The sequence below is a fragment of the Tamandua tetradactyla genome, chromosome Y (assembly GCF_023851605.1).
Source record: "Tamandua tetradactyla isolate mTamTet1 chromosome Y, mTamTet1.pri, whole genome shotgun sequence".
Lineage (NCBI taxonomy): Eukaryota > Metazoa > Chordata > Mammalia > Pilosa > Myrmecophagidae > Tamandua > Tamandua tetradactyla.
In genome coordinates this window covers 10973198-10981285 of record NC_135354.1, presented here as the reverse complement: position 1 = coordinate 10981285, position 8088 = coordinate 10973198, and the positions used below count along the sequence as shown (strand labels likewise).

At 36.1% G+C, this 8088-nt stretch overlaps 1 pseudogene; it reads left to right on the top strand.

Annotated features, from left to right (window-relative positions):
* The first annotated feature begins 519 nt into the window (after positions 1–519).
* LOC143672516 (olfactory receptor 5G3-like) lies at positions 520–1334 on the top strand (annotated as a pseudogene).
* Positions 1335–8088: the final 6754 nt, after the last annotated feature.

Here is an 8088-nt window from a genome sequence, read left to right as displayed (position 1 = left end):
AGATAGTTTAAGTGTATTGAATTCATTTACAGCTTTTTCTATGAAACGTTTAAGATATCCTTGGCTCAAGGCAGGCATTTTTAGAAAGGAAACTTGGAATAGTTAGTGGACTTGCTTTAGATAATCTCTAAAGTTTGCTTCTAGCTCTCAATTTCTATGAAGCTGTACAAAATTATCCACTGAAAGAGAAGGGAACTGAGGTCTGCTGGCTTGCTCGGTGTCACCAGATATCAGGACACCAATGACTAAAACTAGAGCTTCTTGGCAGTTAGCTCATGTTATGAAACCAAACCAAACAAACAACTAAATTTGGATGTGAAATTAAGAAATCTTTAAATAAGACATTTTTGCAAAGAAAAAAAAGTTCTCTTTCTCACAACAGATCAAATCATATTATGGAATCAAACTTTGGTGATCGATGTGTTGCTCATTGGCTTGGCAAATGATTTCCAGCTACAGGTTGTTCTCTTCCTGATATTTCTTTTTGTTTATCTTGTCACTCTTCTGGGAAACTTGGGGATGATTGCTCTTGTTTGGATGGATTCCCATCTCCACACCCCTGTGTCCTTTTTTTTCTCAACCATGTGTCCTTGGTGGACATCTGCCCCTCTTCAGCCATTGGCCCTAAGATGTTGGTTGACATCTTTGTGGAGGAAAAACTAATCTCTTTTCTTGGTTGTGTTGCCCAGGTATGGTTTTCTGGTCAGTTTTCAGTGACTAAGTGTTTCCTCCTGGCTGTCAGGACATATAGTCAATACATGGTCATCTGTAAACCATTGTTGTACACACTGATTAGGTCCCAGTGGGTCTGCATGCAGCTGGTGGTAGGACCATATGCTGTGGGGTCTTATAAGCACTATGACCCATATGACTTTCACTTTACACGTACCCTACTGTGGTCCAAATATCATCAATTACTTCTTCTCTGACCTTCTCCCTGTTCTCTACCTGGCATGTACAGATATCCAGGTTAATAAATTTTTACTTTTCACCTTGGCTGGGGCACTGGGAGTGCTCAGTGGTCTCATCATCTTGATCACCTACATTTACATCATCATTACCATCCTGAGGGTCCGTTCTGCTGATGAGAGATGCAAAGCCTTCTCTACCTGCTCTTTGCACCTGACAGCTATCTCCATCCTCTATAGGACACTCTTCTCTACCTATGTATGCCTGAGCTCTAGTTTCTCTCTGGACATCAATAAAGTATGTCTGTGTTCTATGTAATGGTGATTCCCATGTTGAACCCACTTATTTATAGCCTGAGGAACAAGGACATAAAAGATTCATTCAGAAGGACATTTGAAAGGAAGAAATTTCTTGTAGGTAGGTAGACTCAATACCATAGCTTAAGAGATAGTACATTAGAGAGGCAATCAGACTGGACATATGCTGGGACTCCTGAGTTTCAGGTGAAATTCATTCTCTATGACTCTGTGTCATTGACAGGCCACAATAGCTTTAAGTACCAATTTTTTCATGTCTATATTCTCATTTCTCTCTCTAAAGGAATGAGATTTAGAAGTTTAGACTGAGATGGATGAACTATAGAATGCCAAAGTGACATAGAATGCCTAGCTTTTGTGACTAGGAAATGAGGGATTCTTCATTAAATCCTGAATAAAATGGAGACATGGCCAGTAAACTTGACAGTACCTGAGTTTTGCCTCCAAGAATGTTCTTTTTCTGCAACTATCTGCAAGGTTGGCCTCACTCTTTCAAAAACGTTTCTTGTACAGGGTATTCTGCTGGTGGTATGTAGCAATAACACCTTCTAATACTACCTTGAGGTTTGCATCCACTGTTTCTTCTGGTGGCAGCAGCATCTTGTTGGGATTTTGCCATTGTAAGTATATGATTTATCTGTGTAAAGTGAAGAATGCATTGCTGTCTTTTAATAAAGTGCTAGTTATTACTATAATTATTTATTTATGTTTGGATGGTAGGCAGGGCATTAGTTTCTATTTTACAATTGAAAAACCTGAGAACCAGGGTTTGTAGAGGATCATGGTTTGCCTGTGGCACCATCGCTTGGTCCAACTTTTTTTTTTCTCTAGATACTACATTCTTTCAACCATCCTTCCATGTTTCTTCTCTGGAACATAGCAATGAGCCCAGAAGCAGGAGGGGATGGAATGTGGGTTTTACATGGGTGTAAGATGCACTCAGATCCACATTCTGCCTCAAATTTGCAGACTTTCTTTAAAAGGCATTTAATTTTAGCCCATTGCTTTTGAAAGAATGTAAAGTATCTAGTGCTCTAGAATCACTGTTTAGTTTCTTCACCATGTTTATGTCAGTGGTGCTGTTTATGCTTATTAAGAGTAAGGGGTAATAAAATGCCTTTCAATTAAAGGGGAAAGGGAGACAAAGAATGCGGCAATTTTAATTAGTATTTTTACGTGTGCTTTATTATGTGCAAGACAGTTTATTCAGCATTACGCATATTGGGAGGGGAGGTCCTAATGGAAGCTACAGTCTAGTGAAGTAGAAAGGTAAGCAAACCTGCTAACATAATTTTTAACAGTTGCCTGTCTATGGTGATTATGACAAAAACAATACAAAACCAATGTAGAGTGTAATAGGGTATATTTAGAAAGGGTAACAAGGAAAACCCTCTTTAAAAGGGTAGGGATTGGAGGTGGTGAAGTAATTCTGTTCTATGGCACAAGTTTCTGTGGAGTCTAGATGTTACTATTTTGGTCATAAAAGGAGAAAAGGGCCCTGAATAAAATGATAACAGCCACCTCTGGGTTTTCCAGGACAGAAAGAGAACAGAGTTTGTAGCCTAATTTATTTTGATCCTCACTACATATATCTTTATTCTTTTATATCCTGTATGTATATATGAGAGTGGAGAAGGCTGAAAGTAGGAGGAGATTTTGTAATATATTGCCTGAGAGAGGGATTTTACTCTTAGCTATATAAGTGCTAATAGAAATGTTCACTTTTGAGAGTAGATTAAAGCACTTTGTCTTTCAGCAAGTGTCCATTTGCTGCATAAGATAACATAATTTGTTAAGGAACTTTCTGCTAAGTTAATTGTGGTCTCTTTCTGAATCACTTCAAAGCTCCTGTTGGCCATGCAAACAAAAAAAAACAAAAGAGCTAGGAAGGTAGGTGGAGTTGTTGGTTCAGTAGCCTTAAGGAGGGCAATCTGATTTCTTTTTTTAAATATCACTGATCAGATCACACTGTCCTAGAACAGTGTATGCACCATATGAAGGGATCTTCTGTGAAATTGCTTCAGTGAAATTTAGAGTTTTATCTGATATACTTGCTGTTTCCTCAGCTTGGGGCAGTGTTCTTGATTCATTTCTCACCTCATCTAACTCTCTGCTCATCACAGAGGCCTTTTATGACACCTTTACCTACTCTCTGCTCCATCATATGCCAGCCATTTACCTTTCTTATTGCTATTATTTTTTTGAGGAACTTAACAACACCCAAATGTTATCAATTTACTTATTTATTAATTGTCTGTCTCTCCTTGGTAGAATGTAGAATTCGTGAGAGCAAGAATGTTCTATGCTCACTGACGTGTCCCCAGACTCTATAGTCTGTCATGTACTGGTGCCATATGCATGTGTGTGTGAGTGTATAAGTATATATGTTAATTGAAGAATAAATATATGATCAACACTATATTCCTTACTTAATGTTCATTGTAGTTTGAAAGACGTAGGTTCAAATATAAATCTTGATCATGTTTCCTTGGATGGATAGCTTATCTGCAAATTGGAAAAATGCATGAGAATTGAATAAGTATATATATGCATTCACACATATAAAGGTATACACACTTAACATGGAATCTGGCATCCAATAGATAATTTTAAAATGTTGACTTTTAAAGAACAAATTGATCTTTTTCTTTATGATTTTATTTATTCATCATTATATAGCAGTTCTAGTGATATGATTTCAAAATGATTTTTTGTAAAGCATCATATTTTCCAACTATTTTCCACATTAGAAATACTTATTTCTTGCTCACAGACATCCATTTATGCTGTTTATGTTTACAATAGTACTATGATTTCCTTTATATCCATTTATGCTACTTATGTTTACAATGGTACTATGATTTCCTTTACATCCATTTATGCTATTTATGTTTACAATAGTACTATGGTTTCCTTTTGGAGAACTACCTCTCACCTACTGAATGTGATCTTGGAGTGAGTGTATCTGAAATTCCCTGCCTTCTCATATCAGGGCATAAACACATAACCCAACCTTGAACTACTTCACCCAGGACTTTGAATTGCAACCAACCTAACACAAGGACAGCAGGATGGAGTTCATTCTTCACCCTTCAGCCAAGATCCCAAGAGTACATTTCTGCCTGATACCAAGGGACATTCTGATTCTTGCCTGGTGTTTAGATTGTTTCTCCTGCATTTTCATTGATGCTGTGAGCTAACCAGCATACTTCCAATGGATTTCCTAGTTCTTTTCCTGCAACTGAAGAGCTCTGATGCATTATTCATTTTTCCCCTCTGCCTACAAAAGTATGTTTCTTTTTTCAGTTTTTAAATTATGTTATAGAATCTAAACTTAGAATTGATTAGTTAGTCCACTTCAGGAGACAGGAATAGACTAAATTGGAAATTTAATTCTATTTACATATTAGTTGAGGAGCATATTCCTTTTTTGGAAAAGGTCATCCTTTCCCCACTGTCCTTCAAGGTCACTCTTGTCATAAAAGAGGTGTCTATTTATTGCATCTGTTTTGGACCCCCCTTTTTGTTTCATTGGTCTGTTTAAAATTTCTTTTTTAATGACATAAGATCCATTTAAAATTCATATGGAAAGAAAAAGTAGAATTTTACCCCATCTCACAGTACACAATAAAATCAATGTCAGTTATGTTATAGATGTAGCCATGAAAGGCAAGGAAATAACATATTTAGAAGAAAATATAGGAGAATATTTTTGTGATCTTGGGTTAGGGAAATATTTTTTAAAGAGTTTAAGAAAAGCACCTAAACATGAGAGAAAATATTGATACTTTGAACTAAAAGTGGAAACTTTAGGTTCATTCAAAGGAACTTTAAGAGACTGAATACTCAAGTTACAGAGTCCAAAAATGTATTTAAAATGCATATAATTGGCTCATATCTGGAAAATAAAAATACTAAAATCTTAAAATGAACAGGAAGCACAGTGAAAAAAAAATAGCCCAAGACTTGAACAGGTGATTCATGAAAGCATTTATGCAAATAGCCTGTAAATATTGGAAAGCTCTCCAAATGCTCAAAGTTTGAAATCAGGGAAATGAAAGATGTATGTATACTTAAATACTACATACACCCACCATGATGGATAAAATTACAAATATTGACTCAAACACCACTGTAGTAATGGGAGTGTGCTGCTACCACTTTGGAAAATCTGTACTATCATCCAAGTTGAACATACATGTATCTCGCAACCAAGCAATTTCACTCTCAGGTATATTCCCAAGAGAAATATTTGCCCAAGTTTACCAAAGACATGGACAAGAATATTTATTTTATTAAAGAAACAACAACAAACAAAAGTTAAAAATGGAAACAACTCAAGTGCCCAACAAAAAATGATAAAAAAATTGTGAAATAGACATAAAATGCTGAATACAAATGGCAATAAAAATAGGTGAACTAGAGATGCATTCAACAAAGGATGAATTTCACCAAACATAATATCAATGGCTGTGCTGTTCTATTTCATGACCTGACTGGTGATTACATGGGTATGTTCACTTTGTAATAATAATTCACTGTGCTGGGCACTTAAGATTTTGCACTCTTCTGTGTACTTGCCAATAAATATTTAACAATGTAGCACCAAGCTTGCATTTCTTGATACAACATTAGTCCATCTTTCATGAAGACACATGTCCATAAAATAGAACTTCACATTTTTCCACGCAGTGGTGTTCCTGCCAGTCAGAGAAAAAAAAAAAGAGATGAAATATCAGAGCGCCACTGAAAAATAATTACAAGTTTGAGTGACTAAACCCAAGCTTTCTTTCATAAAATTCCAAGCCCAACACTACAAAACGAGGCAAGGATATATTTCATCAATTGTTTATGTGTCTGGAGATTCAGGATCAGAACCCACCTGAAAACTGAGCACTTATACGTGTTCTATCCAGGCATTACATTTTGGAATTATGGAAATATATTCTTAAGTGATGAGTAGAGTGGTGATTGCACACATGTTATTTTTGTATAGGACAGCCTCCATAAATAAAGTATATACTTGGAAATAAAGTTAACAAGAGCACTGCATTCTGGGCATCTCATTTTTAATATCATGTTTTTCTTGCTACTCAAAGCATGGGCTGGGACAAGCAGAATTGGCATCATCTGGGAACCTATTAGACATGCAGAAATCTTCTATGCTAACTGAGTCAGTATCTTCATTTTAACAGGACTCTGGATTAAGTGTAGATATGTCAATTTTTGAGAAGTGATGCTATACATGTTCAGAAGTTAAAGTTGTGAAGATTTAGTGTGGATTTTTAATATTACCTTTGTAAAGTTCTAATAGATTATATCCTGTGGGTTGATCTGTGCTCATTCAATGATAAAGAAAGAAAAAACAAATCACTAGAGTTGTGAAATAATACTTTATTATGAGAGAAAGAGCAATCATAATAGATTTGGAAGATAATTCTAAAGTTCAAAATTCCAAAAAAGAGAAAATACTGTGTGCGTGTGTGTACATGTGTATGTGTGCTGCAGTTGTTTACTGCAGCAAGGCTCAAAGTACCAAGAAATGAAATGAAAAGAAAGGCTGGGATCACGGGTCCTGCAGACATCCATCAACAGGAAAGTTTACTGTCAGATAGCAACAGGTTACATAGGGCTACAGATACGTGACCAGGAACAAGTATACAACATAGGAAACAGGCTTCCTGGTGGCACAGTTTGTTTGCTACTTCAAAATAGATAGAAAGAACACCCAGCTATGTTCTGGGACATTCTCTTCCTCTCAAGTTATTAAAGCAAGCATTCCTAATCTAGGGCTTCAACCACAGCACTTCCTCCACCCAGAAGACACCACAGTTTTTCTAGGTCATCATTACCATTAACTTCTGCATATGTGTGTGTACTTCTTCCACTGAAGTAGAAGGATGGGCAATGAGGTTGGATGATGCTGCTGTTGCATTTTACAGTGCATTTGTGTTTGGCAGGCTATAAAGTTCAAGGGAACATCTTCCCAATGACATCACTAATGGTAAAGAGTGAAGTGCTTGAGCAACCACCAATGAATTGGTGGACATTTTTGAAAGCCAAAATTAGAAATAGCAGTAAAATCATGATGCCTTGTTTGACTCCTTCTTCAGCATCGGTTGGTAGCTCTTAACTGGGATGAATGTCATTGTTTACCTTCACCTCTTCTGGTTTTAGAAGAGACAGAAGCATTTGGGAAATGGAGATCTAAGAAATCCTTGTTGTTGATCTTCTGCTGTAATGTACTTTAGTAAAAAAGTTGTAGATTTTTTTTTTGATGCTTCTTGTGGGAAAAATGTAAAAGTTATTTCATTGCACAAAAGTAATCAGGGTTATTTCCTTATTTACGAAGGCGGTAAGAAGAGAAAATGGCCACAGAAACACAGAAAGCAAAGAAATTCACTGAGTGAATTTTTTAGAGTTTAAAGACAGTAAGAACATATAAATGTATTCCTCTCTCAACAAAAAAGTTCCCAAGGTATTGTATACTTCGGAGAGATAAATTCTCCCATAAATTCTGGAAACTTTAATTGAAACAAAGAAGACAACACTTTCTTTCAGAGTGGGATCTTACAAGTTCCATGAGAAGAAAATTAAGAATAAAACCAAACAACCACCAGAAAAATCTGACGTCTTTCCTGTGCAGTGGCACTGGTGGGGGTGCAGAGATAGATACCTGCTGAAAACAGTGCAATTCATACTCCATCTTCACATTTTTGTTCCTTTTATTATGTGTGAAAAAGTAAAGCTACTCATCAATTTAGATCATTTTAAAACCATTTCCATCACTCTGTTTAATCCTTAAGAATTTCCTAATGAATTAAGTTGGTTTATAGGACAATGCAATTGGAAGTTAATGTGT